Source organism: Psammomys obesus, unplaced genomic scaffold (genome assembly GCF_907164565.1).
Source record: "Psammomys obesus unplaced genomic scaffold, mPsaObe1.curated_primary_1811, whole genome shotgun sequence".
In the NCBI taxonomy this organism is placed as follows: Eukaryota; Metazoa; Chordata; class Mammalia; order Rodentia; family Muridae; genus Psammomys; species Psammomys obesus.
This window is the reverse complement of record NW_026596166.1, coordinates 3,749,925-3,765,807: the sequence shown is the minus strand read 5'-3', so window position 1 is coordinate 3,765,807 and position 15,883 is coordinate 3,749,925. Positions and strand designations below refer to the sequence as shown.

At 37.3% G+C, this 15,883-nt stretch overlaps 1 protein-coding gene across 3 annotated transcripts in view; it reads left to right on the top strand.

Moving 5' to 3' along the window:
* Fut8 (fucosyltransferase 8) overlaps positions 1-15,883 on the top strand; it is a 230,500-nt gene that overhangs the window by 60,920 nt on the left and 153,697 nt on the right. The window contains exon 1 of one of the 3 annotated variants that reach the window (XM_055595343.1): positions 8,570-8,664. The exons of the other annotated variants lie outside the window; for them this stretch is intronic. The gene's annotated coding sequence lies outside the window, so the exon portion shown is untranslated. Of the gene's footprint in view, positions 1-8,569; positions 8,665-15,883 lie in introns of those variants that run through there. 3 annotated transcript variants of the gene reach the window in all.

Genomic DNA, 15,883 nt, shown 5'->3' with positions numbered 1-15,883 from the left:
TGAAACATCTGTTTCCTGTTTGTCCATCTTGACTTCTGTCCTTTCATTTTAAAATCCTAGTAGTTTTGGTGGTTACAATAATTCTGATTTGAGAGTTACCATTTCTTTATGCTTCATCCCTAGCTGATTGAATATTCGAAAATACTGCATACAAATTCATAACGGCAACTTTTAAAAAAATAAAGTGAAACTTTCATGAAGCCATTATTCTGCTCATATACAACGAAAGTTTAGTCTTTTTTATTTCATACCAAAGATATTTCCAATGCCATTTCTAAAGAGTAAAAAAAAAAAAAAAGACATTTTGCATACTAATGGAATATGATTATTAAACTGTGATGCAAAGAATAATCTACTGGGAACTGTCTAGGGAACAGATTCTTAATATTGCAACAACCTGTTGTTCAGTAGTTTAACTGTGGCGTTAGATTCATCATGACTACATGAGAGGTATCTATAGGATATTTAATTATCATTTGTGAATATATAGGGAAAGGTAGATCAGAACAAATTATATGGAAAATATATAGCATGGTGACTGAATTTCATGTTTGTTTGTTTATTTATTTATTTATTTTTAGAAGCAGGGTTACACTCTGTAGCCCATCCTGGCCTGGAACTCACTATGTTGCTCAGGGGAATCCTTTTGTTACCTCCCAAGTGCTAGAATTAAAGGCATGAGCTAGCAGGCTTACTGAAAGAGTAAAAAAAAGCAAATTAAGTACACCTAAAGAATGCAGTTGTTTCTTATAGACCAGTTGTTGGACCTACAGTAATGGAGATTATTGTTTTTACTTCATGTCAAGAATTAACCTGGGACAATTGAGTTTTGTGTATTGTGTTTGCTACTTGCTAACTGGGTAAATTTTTTAAACTGAGTTTCTGCCTTCTCATGTTTTAATGAGCATGAGACTATCTCAACTGGATAAATTTTTTTAAACTGTGTTTCTTCATTCTCATGTTTATAATGAGCATGGGATATTTCAGAGGAAACAGTGAGAATGAAATAAAACTGATGCAATATAGTTTGGAGCTTGAGAGATGTTTGTCTTCATTTTTTTCCCCTCCAGTGGCCAATGAATGCTTTGCTTTTCCTACTACATGTTTCCCTAGAGTTTATATGCACTCAGAAGGAATGCTTGAACCCTGTCAGGGACACTAACATGAAGCACATCACTGCAGTGTTGACCTGGAACTTTCTGGAAGGAAATCAATAGCATCATGTAGTATAGGAATATATTAGGAAATGATGAAATGAGAAGGGTCTGAGGGCACGCTCTAAATTGGAGAAAGATGATCAGATTTGTTATAGCATTCCTCAGAATGTTGAGGTCATGAACTAGCCTCACAGAAGGGTTTTTCTTTTTTTTTTTTTTTTTTTTGGTTTTGGTTAGTCTCACCTTAGTCCCTATGTCTTCAATGGAAGTGCTCTTTATCTTGGTCGTGATTTTAAACTCCTCCTAGCCCTTGATTTGAGAATTTAGTGCCTTTGTAAAACTTTAAGAAATTATTAGTTTAAAAACTTGGAGTGACATCTAAGTTCTTTGTCTTTATGCTCTGCTTTCTTTGGTCTGATTGTTTAGGAGAAGTAACACTGTAATAATGAAAAGGTACTGAATAGATACATGACTGGAAGAGAGATCTGAAGAGGGTTTTGTAGCAGCAGTTTCAGTTCACATCTTCAACTTAAAGTGCAATTGACTTTTTAAGATATTCCTCATCCTTCTGTGATAAGTGTAGTAGAGGTCAAGGAAAATCAGTGTTAATAGTTGGTATTCAAGGTTGGTATATGCCTCCAATTGTCCAAAACCTGTTTCTAGGTGCTCAGCTTGTGATTGAAAAGGATTAGGTTTTTCCTTTTCTTCTTTTCCTTTTGTCTGTTTCTGTTTCTGTCTCATTATACAGCTCAAACCTTGAACTTGCCATCTTCCTGCCTCTAACCAGCCTAGTTTCTCTTATATATATATATTTTAATGCTCTATTAATTTTTTCTAACTTTTGCTTAACAGTATTCATTTCTTTTTCTCGTTCTCCCTCTTGTCCACCTCCTGCCTTTTCTTCCTTTCTTCTTCCTAGTCTCTCCCTCCCACCTTTTAAAAAATTAAGTCTTGTCTTGTTATTTATTACAGGCTATCCTCAAACTTGTGATCTGCAACTGTGTGAGTCCCAATGCTTAGCTACATTGTCCATCAGTCTCAGCCCCTCCTTTCTGTCTGTCTGTCTGTGTCTCTGTGTCTATCTTTCTTGAAGACCTTACTGTGGCCTTGACTAGCCTGGTACTGACTGTATAGACCAGGCTCAAAGTCACAGAGATCCAATTAAAGTCATGTGCCTCATGTGCCACCACTTCTGCTATTTGTAGTTTTGTAAATAACTATTTTATTACATTTATTTAGTTATTATTTGTGTGTGTGGGGGTAGGTGTAGGTCAGAGGATAGCTTGAGGGAGTAAATGCTTTCTTTCCATCATTGTGGGTTCTGGAGATTGAACTCAGGTTGTCTCAGGCTTGGTGGCAAGTATCTTTATCGACTGAGTCATCTTGCTGGCTCTATTCTGTTTATTCTGAGCTTGGTGAATTCTTTGTTGCTCATGTGAATTTTTCCTCCCATATGAGATATTTCTTGATTATAGGTGAGTCAGTCTTTTGTAAGTATAATCTACGTTTTGAAATTGAAGTATCTTTATCCCATTTGATATATATACAGCCTCTTTTTAGTTACTAGTTTGCCTCTTGCTTTATGACTTCCTATGTTCCTCTTAAATTTCAGTGTTAGGCTGTGCTGTTTAGCGTTTATGGAAGACATTGACTTATTCAGATGCTATAAAAATATGAATGTTTGTTTGCCATATTTAGGATTATTGGGATATTCTTCTACCTTTTCAAAATATAGGAAAAGAAGTGTGTTTCTTATTATTTTCCAACCAAGGTAATGACAAATCTTGTACTTTTAAAATAAATTTGACCTGAAGATACCTGATAAAACAGGGTCAAATGAAAGGGGAGGAGGTCCTCCCCTATCAGTGGACTTGGAAAGGGGCAGGGAGGAGACCAGGGAAGGAGTATGGGGTTGGGGAGGGAATGAGGGAGTGGGATACAGCTGGGACACAGAGTTAACAAAATGTAACTAATAAGAAAAATAAAATAAAAAAAATGACTCATATGAGAAGAAAACAATAAAAAAAGAAAAAAAATAAATTTGAACAGGAAAAAATGCAGCAAATACTATATCTACTATTTCTGCATATTTCTGGTAATGAAAAGTGCAGTTGGTTTACTGTGTCTCTTACTAAAGTGTTGGAAGTAATAAATATTTAATATTATTGTGAATTATTTTTCTAGTAAGGACAACCTTATAATTTTTTATTGACAAAATTCACAAAAATTTTTAATAATGTTGCTTTCTCCTTTTGTATTTATATATTTTCTTTCTTGCACTTGTGTGTGTATATGTGTGTGTGTATGTACACTCACCATGACACACACATAGAGGTTAGAGGACACTTTGCAAGCTATTCTGTGCTTTCATTGTGTGACTTCCAGGTATCAAACTCAGGTTGCTGGCTTGTCAGCAAGTGCCTTTATCCCCTGAGCCATGCTGCTGGCCTGTTTTGGATTGCCAGAGGAAGTTAAACAACAGATTTAGTTAAGACAGAATAAATCACTGAAGAGATTCTTTGCTTTGTAAAATATTATTTTGTCTCTTAAACTTTATTCTCTTTATTCATAATTTTTGTAATCATTTAAGCAGATGTTTGCTATTTATTGTCTTATTTTTTTTGGGGGGAAGACTTTTTTATTTATATTTTACATATATCTTAAGTCTTGAAGAACTTCAATAGGTTTTAGCCCTCTATTTCTTCCCCCCCCCCCCTTCTCTTTTCCCTCTTCTTTTTGTGTTGTTTTGAGACAAGGTCTCACCATGTAGCCTTGGGTCACCTGGAACTTGCTATGCAACCAGGCTGGACTCAGACTTACAGAGATCCACCTGCTTCCACCTCTTGGGATTAACAGTATGTGCCACTACACCTTGTCTTTTAGTATTTTTTCCTAAGAAAATAGGTCTGTTTTTATTACACGTGCTTGAACAGAAATAGAAACACACAGTTGAAAAGTCTTATGCCATTACAGGCATTCTTAAGATTAACAGGAAGAGCAGAGAGTGGTGGTTGTATGATGTCAGCACAGGGAAGGTGAAGGTAGGAAGATCACAAGTCAGAAGTCAGCCTGAGCTATGTGCTGAGACCATGTTTAACTAATAACAAAGTTAATAGACAGTCACTTTCAACATTCCTTAAATTTCCATATATGATTTTCCAAAAAATCATATATCCATCTTTTGTATAACTAGGAATTAGTTGGACTATTGATTACATTTAAAATATAATACAAAATATGTTGAAAATGTATGTGAATTCTCTTGTGTTATATACTGCGTTTTATAAGCAATTAGAATATATTAGGAAATATATTTGGGATGAATTAAAAGGATTCTGTGTTTATTGGTATCATACATATGTTATTCAGGTCATAGACTAGTTTTATATTTGTCTAAAATGTCTTGCATAGTAAAGGAAAAAAATGTAAGTGTCTGCATCTTTTTCTTTAAAAAACATTGAAGCTCAAGGCAGCTGAACAAGCTTCTTGCATTTAACATAACAATTTAAACTCAGTTAACGGAGCCTCCCTAAATATTAATCACATAGTAGAAAATAGCTTTTAACAATTTAAAAGTTTCATCTTATTCTTTAGTTCTTTAAGGCTCCCACTAGTTATTATTATCACTTTAAGAAAGTACTTAAGTGGTTCCAAGAAAAGCTTCAGGAACAGCTGTAATGACAGCTGCAGATGTAGTCAAAATAGGTGTTTTAAAAGGCTATTTATGCCCTTTCGTATCTCTTTCTCTTACCCAGAACCCAAATGTATTTGTAAAAGTTTTGGTGATGTTGGGATTCCCGAGACCTGGTTTACCATGTGCTTAGCTATGTGCAGATGTGGCGACTGCCTGTGACTTTTTGTTAACATTCTTCTAGTTACATGTGTCTCATTGTCTTCATAGATACACACCTGCTTTGATCAGGACTCAGTCACCTGCTGAAACTATTCACCGGACTAATAGTTTCAGCTTAACTTTAAGCTAATGTTGGTAGTAATTATGTTTTGACTAAAAGTAAAGGTGAAAACTCGTGTGCTTTTAAAAGTATTTCTTGAAATTTAAAATTTTTCTTTAATAAGAATTTGCCTTTAATCTCATTTAATAACAAATTTGGCAAATCTGAGTTTTTGAGTGAAATCTATTACAATGAATCGAAAGCTAAGTCCTTACCTTTGTTGGCCACCCTCCCCTCCTTGCAGCTTTATGATCTGGTGACCAGATGCCATTCTAGGCAGTTTCTGAGTTCATCATTTCTGAGTTCATCAGTCAGGAATTGGCTATGAAGGGTTAAGGGAGGACCTTGGCTAAAGCAGTGTTTGGTATTAATTTTCATTTCCCAACTACAGTCTCTGTAGATGCAAATCATACTGACCATTGATCATATGATAATATAACCCTTTTCCTTACTTTGTACAGAATTATCTGCTTAGAATCTGATTCAAAATTGTAGTGACTTAATGCTGACTCATAGTCGGGGGAAGTTTGAAGTTTTCTGTTAGAGTTAACAGTTGTATGCCTTCTGTAACAGCGTGTGTAACATGTCTGTGTGCTTGTAGCTCTGTGGTCAAAGTGGTAAGGGCACAGTGCTGTAGAGGACTCGGTTCTTATCTTCAAGTACAAGTAAGTAAACAAAGTATACACACATATTAAAATAATACCCACCTATGAAAGGGTAAACATTTAAATTGTTACACTCAGGCACTCTAGATATTAATTCCAAAGATGTAGATAAACTTTATTCTTACACCTGAAGAAACAGAGAGGGGCAGTGAATTTAAATAGGGGTTTATAGTGCTTTCTAAATACAAACTCTGGAGTGACAGTGGAAAGCAAGTTAACTTTCCCTATTATCTTAGATACTACAAGAATTAAACATTAAGAATTTAAAAAGATAGAAAAATGATATGATCTTAGATTTAGCTTATTATCAAAAATTCTTTTTGACCATCTTTTATCTTTTCCTTTCCTTTCCTGTTCACTGGAGACTATTTTTGATGTGGTATGGTGCAGTATTGTGAAATTTTTTTTTTCATCTATAAACTAGGAAGATAGTCTTCGACTAATAGATTTTTATTAAAATTTTTTATTAAAAGTGAAGAAAAGGGAGTTACATAGTTAGACTTCTGAGCCTCACCTACTTAGTAAAATATAAAATTATATGATTATTGTGACTATGGAATCATTTTAAGAACTGAAATAACAGAGGGAAATATTTTTTATTAAAACAATAGATTCAGTCCAGCACAAATTTTTGAGCATACAATATGTTATATGTAGCATAGATTTTATAATTCAGGAAGATACCGTTCTTGCTTTTAAGAGAAAGAAAATAATATATAATGTATATGTCTGCATCATATGGCACAATATGAAAAGTGATGAGAAGTTTAGATTTCCTGTATTTTGGTTTTAGTTAACGAGCTACCGCTTGAAATCTTGAATCTGCTTTAAGATTGTCAGACTTGTTTTGCCACAAGTGACAAGGTAAGCATCTGTAGCTTTCAACAAAGAAGCTTTCTATACTTTGGGCTATTGAGTAATGTGCTCCTATTTTTACTTGAGATTGCCATATGGTCAAAGTGCGTGAACTTACGTTTTCCAGGAGCTAATAGTTGGGAGCTTGTTAAAGTTTTATGTGTGCAGGCAGCAATTAATAGCCAGGCCAGATGTCATAAAGAGTGTACCATCTTAGACCTGATGAGTACTCCTTATGGGACAGGTTTCAGAGTTTACTGTCTGAGTTGAATACTTTGGACAGGGCACAAAAGATTAGAAGTGACTTCAGAAATACAGCTGTACGGGATTCCAGATGTGGACTGACTGCTTCATATAGTAAGGAACCTTTTGAATTATGTGATGTGAAGCATTTTTGATGATCTCTCTGGTGGTTGGAGTTTTTTGTTGTAGCAACCCCAAATGATCTCCTTTGTCACCTGTTGTGTATTCTTGACGTATTACTGGATGTGCTACAGGCTTGTCTAAGGAGGTAACGCTGATAAGACAAGCTGGAATAGAAAGGGGAATGGTAGATTCGGGAAGCAAGACAGAAAGGGAGGTGATGATGATAATGGCAGTCTCAGGTACTTTTCTGATGCTTCTATGACCTCGTAACAACACAGAACTGATTTTAAGAGCGATCTGTACAAATTAGGAAATGGCTTCAACAGAGGCAGGGTCCATGCTTGGCTCTTTGATTCTATAGACAAAAGCCTTAACATTGCCAGAGTTTTGCCTTTGAAGATAACCTGAAGTCCTCTTTGGACTTTTTTTTTCTTTTTCTTTTTCCAAATATAATATTTGTTAGAGAGCAATTAGTATTTTAGGTCAATAATTTGAGTAGGATACGGGAGGGAGTAGAGGAAGTCAAATGTTAGAGTTTATTCAAGATCTGAAGGCTAGGTGAAGATAATAGAATGGAAGGAATTTGGAAACAGGCAAGTGATTATACTTTGCATTTTAGGAAAAATGGAGTTTGTGTCTGACTGTTGTCATTGCTAGATTTCATGATGCTGTTTGACCATGAAAGCTTGATAGTTGGCACTGTCCAATAGAATCCGAGTATAAGCCATACATTTTAACTTTACTATGACACATTAAAAGAAATGCAAGCTAGTAACTAATCAGTATCCTATCAGTGAGATATTGTACAGCTTTAAATCCACACTAAAGTTTTGAAATCTATATGTATTTCATATTTACATCATAATTCAGTTCAGACTAGCTACAAATCATATGCTTAATGACCGTTTTTGGCTTTTTTATTAGACAGTGCATTCATATACTAGCAAAAGGGAAAGAGTTTGATTGCAGTTGTTATGCTCATAAAAAGTTGCATTAAAAACTTCCCAAAAGTGCATGAAATTTTAATTCTGGATAGATCCCTTATTTTCTCTCTGTATACTAGCGGGGCATTGGGTGCTGAAGTCATCATGATGCAGTTGTGTCCACTTTGTGTTGGGAAGGGGCATACTTTATCCTCGGTAAGAAGAAATAGAGCAAGATTTACCAAGTATTTAGGCTTCCTGCCAGTTGAGGGTCTGTGGGTGTTAATTCAGTTAGGAGGATCTCTAAGGAGTCCAGGTATTGGTTGCTATTAGAGAAATTCTGGGTCTCTCTCTCCTCCTTCCTCCTAGTGGTAGGGATGGAATCCATCACTTCCTTTTTAACTCTACCCGTGACTTTGGGCAAGTTTTTGTTTTTCCGTTTAGGAAACTGAAGTAGGAAATAACTGCTTCTTAGGACTATAAGACTTAGGATTTAGATTGGATAATGGCATCTACTTTTATTAAGCATGTATTTTCGTCACTGTTACATACCATATGAATGATATAAGTGACACCCATCTTCTTATCCTGCTCCCTTCTCTCCTTTGTCTCTCCTTCTCCATCTCTCTCTCTTTCTCTCTTTAAGACAGGACTCTTATAGCCAGGCCTGGCTGAATTCCCTATGTATTTAAGGAGGCTCTTGAGCTCTTGATTCTCCTGTTTCTTTCAAGTTCTGGGAGTGCAGGTATGTATGTATCTTCATGCCCAGTATGCAAGCAAAAGTAATTAAGTACAGTTTAATAGAGTGTGTAAAAGTTCCTGACTGTTAGTAATGCATGTATAATTGTTTTTTTTTGTTGTTGTTGTTAGTTTTTAATTTTAACTCCAACCATGTAGCTTAATCAGAATTTGAGGCTAACGAGATGGAACTGAGTATTCAGGTAGAACTGTAGAACTACTTTGGAAATGGACAGTGCTTTGCAGGTGCAGTTTTTTTTTTTTTAAGTGTATTCAAGACTAATTTGCATAACAGTCACCATGAAGTCTTGTTAAAATCTAGTTTGGGGTTTGTCTTCAGGAACTCAGATTAGTGTCTCTGGCCATAGAGTCTAATACCAGGTTGTCTTAGTCAGTGGTCTATTGCTGTTAAGAGACATGATCACGGCAACTCTTACAAAAGAAAAAAACTTGTTGCTTGTTACTGATTCAGACGTTGAGCCTATCATCATCATGGCAAGAAGCATGGCAGCACACAGGCTGGAGAAGTAGCTGAGAGTTTTATCCAGATCTGTAGGAAGAGAGAGCCACTGGGCCTGGCTTAGGCTTTTGAAACTCTCAGAGCTCACCCCCAGTGACACACTTCCTCCAACAAGGCCACACCTCCTAATCTTTTCAAATAGTGCCACTTCCTGGTGACGAAGCATTCAAGTCTATGAGCTTATAGGAGGCTTTCTTAATCAAACTGCCAGATAGGTTTATGCAGTCTGTGGCCTACAGACCAGTCGCAGCCAAAAATGACCGTGAATGCAGCCCAGGGATGTTTTAGAATATGACTTTATAGGTGAAAACACCATGTTATAATGTCAAAAGGCTGGACATGCCTGCTAGCCTCTATAGTATTGCAAGTTCAGTCATTCCATTCACTGTGAAACTTGAGAATCATCTTTCTAGTCTTTCTGGGGTTAAAAATGGTTCCAGGCCTTGAATGTAGCTCAGTCTGAGTGTGCTTGCTTACCACATGTGAGGCCCAGCATTATACACAGGCAAGCAGACAGAAAATGATCTAGGGGTGTTTAAGTTGTTATTTTTCTTTACTGCTTTACGTTTTACATTTCGTTAATAATGGAAGTGAGACTTTTTTAAAAATTTTTTATTAAGTACACTTTATTCATTTTGTATCCCCCAATAAGCCCCTCCCTCCTCCCCTCCTGATCCCACCCTCCCTCCCCTTTCTGCATGCATGCCACTCCCCAAGTCCACTGATAGGGGAGGTTCTCCTCTTCTTTCTGATCTTAGTCTATCAGTTCTCATCAAAAGTGGCTGCATTGTCCTCTACTGTAGCCTGGTAAGGCTGCTCCCACCTCAGGGGGAAGTGATCAACGAGCAGGCCAATCAGATTATGTCAGAGGCAGTCCCTCTTCCCATTACTATGTAACCCACTTGGACACTGAACTGCCATGGGCTACACCTGTGCAGGGGTTCCAGGTCATCTCCACGAATAGTCCTTGGTTGGAGTATGATTTTCTGGGAAGTTCCCTGTGTTCAAATTATCTTGTTCTGTTGCTCTGCTTGTGGAGTTCCCGTCCCCTCCAGCTCTTACTATTTCCCACTTCTTACATAAAATTCCATTCACTCTGCCCATCAGTTGGCCATCAGGCTCAGCATCTGCTTTGACAGTCTATACTGCAGAAGCTTTCAGAGGCCCTCTGTGGCAGGTTTCAAGGTTGTTTCCTGTTTTCTTCTGGCTTTCAGAGGCCCTCTGTAACAGGTTCCGAGGTTGTTTCCTATTTTCTTTTTCTTCTGATGTCCATCCTCTTTGCCTTTCAGGATGGGGATTGAACATTTTAGTTAGGGTCCTCTCTTTTGCTTAGTTTGTTTAGATGTACAGATTTTAGTGGGTTTATTCTATATTGTATGTTTATATGAGTGAGTATATACCATGCGTGTCTTTTTGCTTCTGGGACAACTCACTCAGGATGATCCTTTCCAGGTCCCACCATTTACCTGCAAATATCATGATTTCCTTATTTTTCATTGCTGAGTAATACTCCATGTATAGATGTACCACAGTTTCTGCATCCATTCTTCAGTTGAGGGGCATCTGGGTTGTTTCCAGCTTCTGGCTATTACAAATAAAGCTGCTACAAACATGGTTGAGCAAATGTCCTTTTTGTGTACTTGAGCCTCTTTTGGGTATATGCCTAGGAGTGGTATGGCTGGATCTTGAGGAAGCACTATTCCTAGTTGTCTGAGAAAGCGCCAGATTGATTTCCAGAGTGTTGTACAAGTTTACATTCCCACCAGCAGTGGAGAAGGGTTCCCCTTTCTCCACAACCTCTCCAGCATGTGTTGTCCCTTGAGTTTTTCATCTTGGCCATTCTGATGGGTGTAAGGTGAAATCTCAGGGTTGTTTTGATTTGCATTTCCCTAATGGCTAATGAGGTTGAGCATTTCTTTAAGTGCTTCTCTGCCATTCGATATTCCTCTACAGAGAATTCTCTCTTTAGCTCTGTTCCCCATTTTTTAAGTGGATTACTTGGTTTATTGCTTTTCAGCTTGTTTAGTTCTTTATATATATTGGATATGAGTCCTCTGTCAGATAAAGGGTTGGTGATGATTCCTTCCCAATCTGTAGGCAGTCGCTTTGTTTTGATGACAGTGTCCTTTGCTTTACAGAAGCTTTTCAATTTCATGAGGTCCCATTTATTGATTGTTGCTCTTAGAGCCTGTGCTGTTGGTGTTCTGTTCAGGAATTTTTTTCCTGTACCAATGAGTTCTAGGGTATTCCCCACTTTTTTTTCTAGCCGATTTAATGTGTCTGGTTTTATGTTGAGGTCTTTGATCCAATTGGACTTCAGTTTTGTGCAGGGTGATAAGTATGGATCTATTTTCACTTTTCTACATGTAGACATCCAGTTAGACCAGCACCATTTGTTGAAGATGCTATCTTTTTTCCATTGTATGCTTTTGGCATCTTTGTCAAAAATCAGGTGTCCGTAAGTGTGTGGGTTTATTTCTGGGTCTTCTGTTCGATTCCATTGTTCCACCATTCTGTTTCTATGCCAGTACCATGCAGTTTTTATAACTGTTGCTCTATAGTATAGCTTGAGATCAGGGATGGAGATACCTCCAGAAGATCTTTTATTGTAGAGGATTGTTTTAGCAATTCTCGGTTTCTTGTTATTCCATACGAAGTTGAGAATTTTTCTTTCCAGGTCTGTAAAGAATTGTGTTGGCAATTTGATGGGAATTGCTTTAAATCTGTAGATTGCTTTTGGTAAGATGGCCATTTTTACTATGTTAATACTGCCAAGCCATGAGCATGGGAGATCTTTCCATCTTCTCATATCTTCCTCTAATTCTTTCTTCAGAGACTTGAAATTTTTTTCATACAAGTCTTTGACTTGCTTGGTTAGGGTTACACCAAGGTACTTTATGTCATTTGTGGCTATTGTGAATGGTGTTGTTTCTCTAATTTCTTTCTCAGCCCTTTTGTCTTTTGTATACAGGAGGGCTACTGATTTTTTTGAGTTAATCTTGTATCCGGCCACTTTGCTGAAGGTGTTTATCAGCTGTAGGAGTTCCCTGGTAGAGTTTTTGGGGTCACTCATGTATAATATCCTATCATCTGCAAATAGTGATAATTTGACTTCTTCCTTTCCCATCTGTATCCCCTTGATCTCCTTCAACTGTCTTATTGCTCTAGCAAGGACTTCAGCACAATGTTGAAGAGATATGGAGAGAGTGGGCAGCCTTGTCTTGTCCCTGATTTCAGTGGGATTGCTTTAAGTTTCTCTCTGTTCAGTTTGATGTTGGCTATAGGCTTGCTGTATATCGCCTCTACTATGTTTAGATATGTGCCTTGTATCCCTGATCTCTCCAGTACTTTAAACATGAATGGATGGTGGATTTTGTCAAATGCTTTTTCCGCATCTAGGGAGATTATCATGTGGTTTTTTTCTTTCAGTTTGTTAATATGGTGGATCACATTGATGGATTTCTGTATATTGAACTACCCCTGCATACCTGGGATGAAGCCTACTTGGTCATAGTGGATAATATCTTTGATGTGTTCTTGGATTCGGTTTGCAAGTATTTTGTTAAGTATTTTTGCATCAATGTTCATAAGGGAGATTGGCCTGAAATTCTCTTTCTTTGTTGAGTCTTTGTGAGGTTTAGGTACCAAGGTGACTGTGGCTTCATAGAATGAGTTTGGTAATGTTCCTTCTGTTTCTATTTTGTGGAATAGTTTGAAGAGAATTGGAGTTAGCTCTTCTTTGAAGGTCTGGTAGAATTCTACGCTGAAGCCATCTGGTCCTGGGCTTTTTTTGGATGGGAGACTTTTGATGACTGCTTCTATTTCTTTGGGGGATATAGGACTATTTAATTGATTTACCTGGTCCTGATTCAGCTTTGGTAAGTCAAATCGATCAAGAAAATTGTCCATTTCATTTAGGTTTTCAAATTTTGTGGCATATAGACTTTTGAAGTAAGTCCTAATGATTGTTTGGATTTCCTCAGTGTCTGTAGTTATGTCCCCCTTTTCATTTCTGATTTTGTTGATTTGGGTGGTGTCTCTCTGCCTTTTAGTTAGCTTGGCTAAGGGTTTGTCGATCTTGTTGACTTTCTCAAAGAACCAGCTCTTGGTTTCATTGATTCTTTGAATTGTTTTATTTGTTTCTAATTGATTGATTTCAGCCCTGAGTTTGATCATTTCCAGCCGTCTACTCCTTTTTGGTGTGTCTGCTTCTTCTTTTTCTGGGGTTTTTAAGTGGGCCATTAAGTTGCTTGAATGTGCTGTCTCGAATTTCTTCTTGAAGGCACTTAGTGCTATGAACTTTCCTCTTAGCACTGCTTTCATTGTGTCCCACAAGTTTGGGTATGTTGTTCCTTCATTTTCATTGAGTTCTAGAAAGGCTTTAATTTCTTTCTTTATTTCTTCCCTGACCCAGCTGTCATTTAGTAACAAGTTGTTCAGTTTCCATGTGTGTGTAGGATTTTTGCTATTTCTGTTGTTGTTGAATTCCAGCTTTATTCCATGGTGATCAGACAGGATACAAGGGATTCTTTCAGTCTTCTAGTATCTGTTGAGGCTTGCTTTGTGACCAACCATATGGTCTATTTTGGAGAAGGTTCCATGAGGTGCTGAGAACAACGTAAATTCTTTTGTGTTTGGGTGTAAAGTTCTGTAAATGTCTGTGAGGTCCATTTGATTCATGACCTCTGTCAGAGATATTGTTTCTTTGTTTAATTTCTGTTTTGTTGACCTGTCCTTTGTTGAGAGTGGGGTGTTGAAGTCTCCCACTATTAATGTGTGGGTTTCTATATGTGGTTTAAATTTTATCAATGTTTCTTTTACAAAATTGGGTGCCCTTGTATTTGGGGCATAGATGTTCAGGATTGTGATGTCTTTCTGGTGGAATTTCCCCTTGATGAGTATGAAGTGTCCTTCCTCATCTCTTTTGATTAATTTTGGTTGAAAGTCTATTTTATCAGATATTAGAATGGCTACTCCTGCTTGCTTCTTGGGTCCATTTGCTTGGAAAGTCGTCTTCCAACCTTTTACCCTCAGGTAATGTCTATCTTTGTGCCTCAGGTGTGTTTCTTGTATGCAACAGATTGCTGGGTTTTGTTTATGTATCCATTCTGTTAATCTGTGTCTTTTTACTGAAGAGTTGAGTCCATTGATGTTGAGAGAGATTAATGTCCAGTGGCTGTTAGATCCTTTGATTTTGATGTTGGCTGTGTTCATAAGGTTGTGTGCTTGGTTGCTTTTGTTTTACTGTAGTAAGGTTAATTATTTCTTGTGTTTTCTTGACAGAAGCTATTTTTTTTGGGTTGTATTTTCCCTTCCAGTGTCTTCTGTAATGCTGGATTTGTGTGTAGGTATTGTTGAAATTTGTTTTTGTCATTGAATATCTTGTTTTCTCCATCTATGAGGACTGAGAGTTTTGCAGGGTATAGTAGCCTAGGCTGACATCTGTGTTCTCTTAGGGTCTGCATGATATCTGTCCAGGCCCTTCTGGCTTTCATAGTTTCTGTTGAAAAGTCAGGTGTGATTCTAATGGGTTTGCCATTATATGTTACTTGGCCTTTTTCCCTTGCAGCTTTTAGTATTTTTTCTTTGTTCTGTATACTTACTGTTTTGATTATTATGTTGCGGGAGGATTTTCTTTTCTGGTCAAATTTGTTGGGTGTTCTGTAGGCCTCATGTATCCTTATTGGCTTCTCCTTTAACTTGGGGAAATTTTCTTCAATGATTATGTTGAAAATATTTTCTGGGCCTTGGAGAAGGGAGTCTTCTTTTTCCTCTATTCCTATTATTCTTAGGTTTTGTCTTTTCATATTGTCTTGGATTTTTTGGACAGTCTGTGTCAGGAATTTTTTGGATTTAACATTTTCTTTGACAGATACATCGATTTCTTCCATTGTATCTTCTACACCTGAGATTCTTTCTTCCATTTCTTGTATTCTGTTGATTATGCTTACCTCTGTAGTTCCTGTTTTCTTCCCTAAATTCTTCCTCTCCATTATTTCCTCCATTTGTGTTTTCTTTAATTTTTCTAGTTCTATCTTCAGGTCTTGAGTTGCTTTGTTTACTTCCTTCACCTGTCTGCTTGTATTTTCCTCTTTTTCTTGTAGTTTCTTCAACTCTGTCTCTTTTATTTCTTTCAGTGATTTAAATATTTCTTCTCTGAAGGCCACAAGCTGTTTGGCTGCATCTTCCCGTATTTCTTCACGGATGGCCCTAATCTGCTTGTCTTTATCTTCCTCCATTTTTTTATGGATAGCCATGATCTGTTTGGTTTTATCTTCCTCTAATTCTTTACGTATTTTATTTGTTTCCTCTATTATCCTCTTCATCAACATAGATGTAAGGTCATCTTCTTGATTTTCTATTATGCTGCATTGTTCAGGGCTGTTCGCCCTGTTTGGCTGGGTTCTGGAGATGCCATATTGCTCTGTCTTTTGTTGGTTGAGCCTTTACGTTTACCTCTACCCATTGGGCTGATTTAGGTGTTGGCTGTTAGTTTCTGTGCTTCCTGGAGTCCTGAGGTAGGGAGTATCCCCTTGGCTGGAAGATGATTTTTCCTGAAGCAGTCCTTCTCTGCTTTTTGGTTATGGTCACTGTATGGCCAGTGTTTCTCAGGAGTTGCCATTGCTCACCTCAGGTTTATAGCCCTGAGTAGTAGCTGTGGTCTATGTTAGGCAGGGGGGGGATCTCCTCTTACCCATAGAAGTTC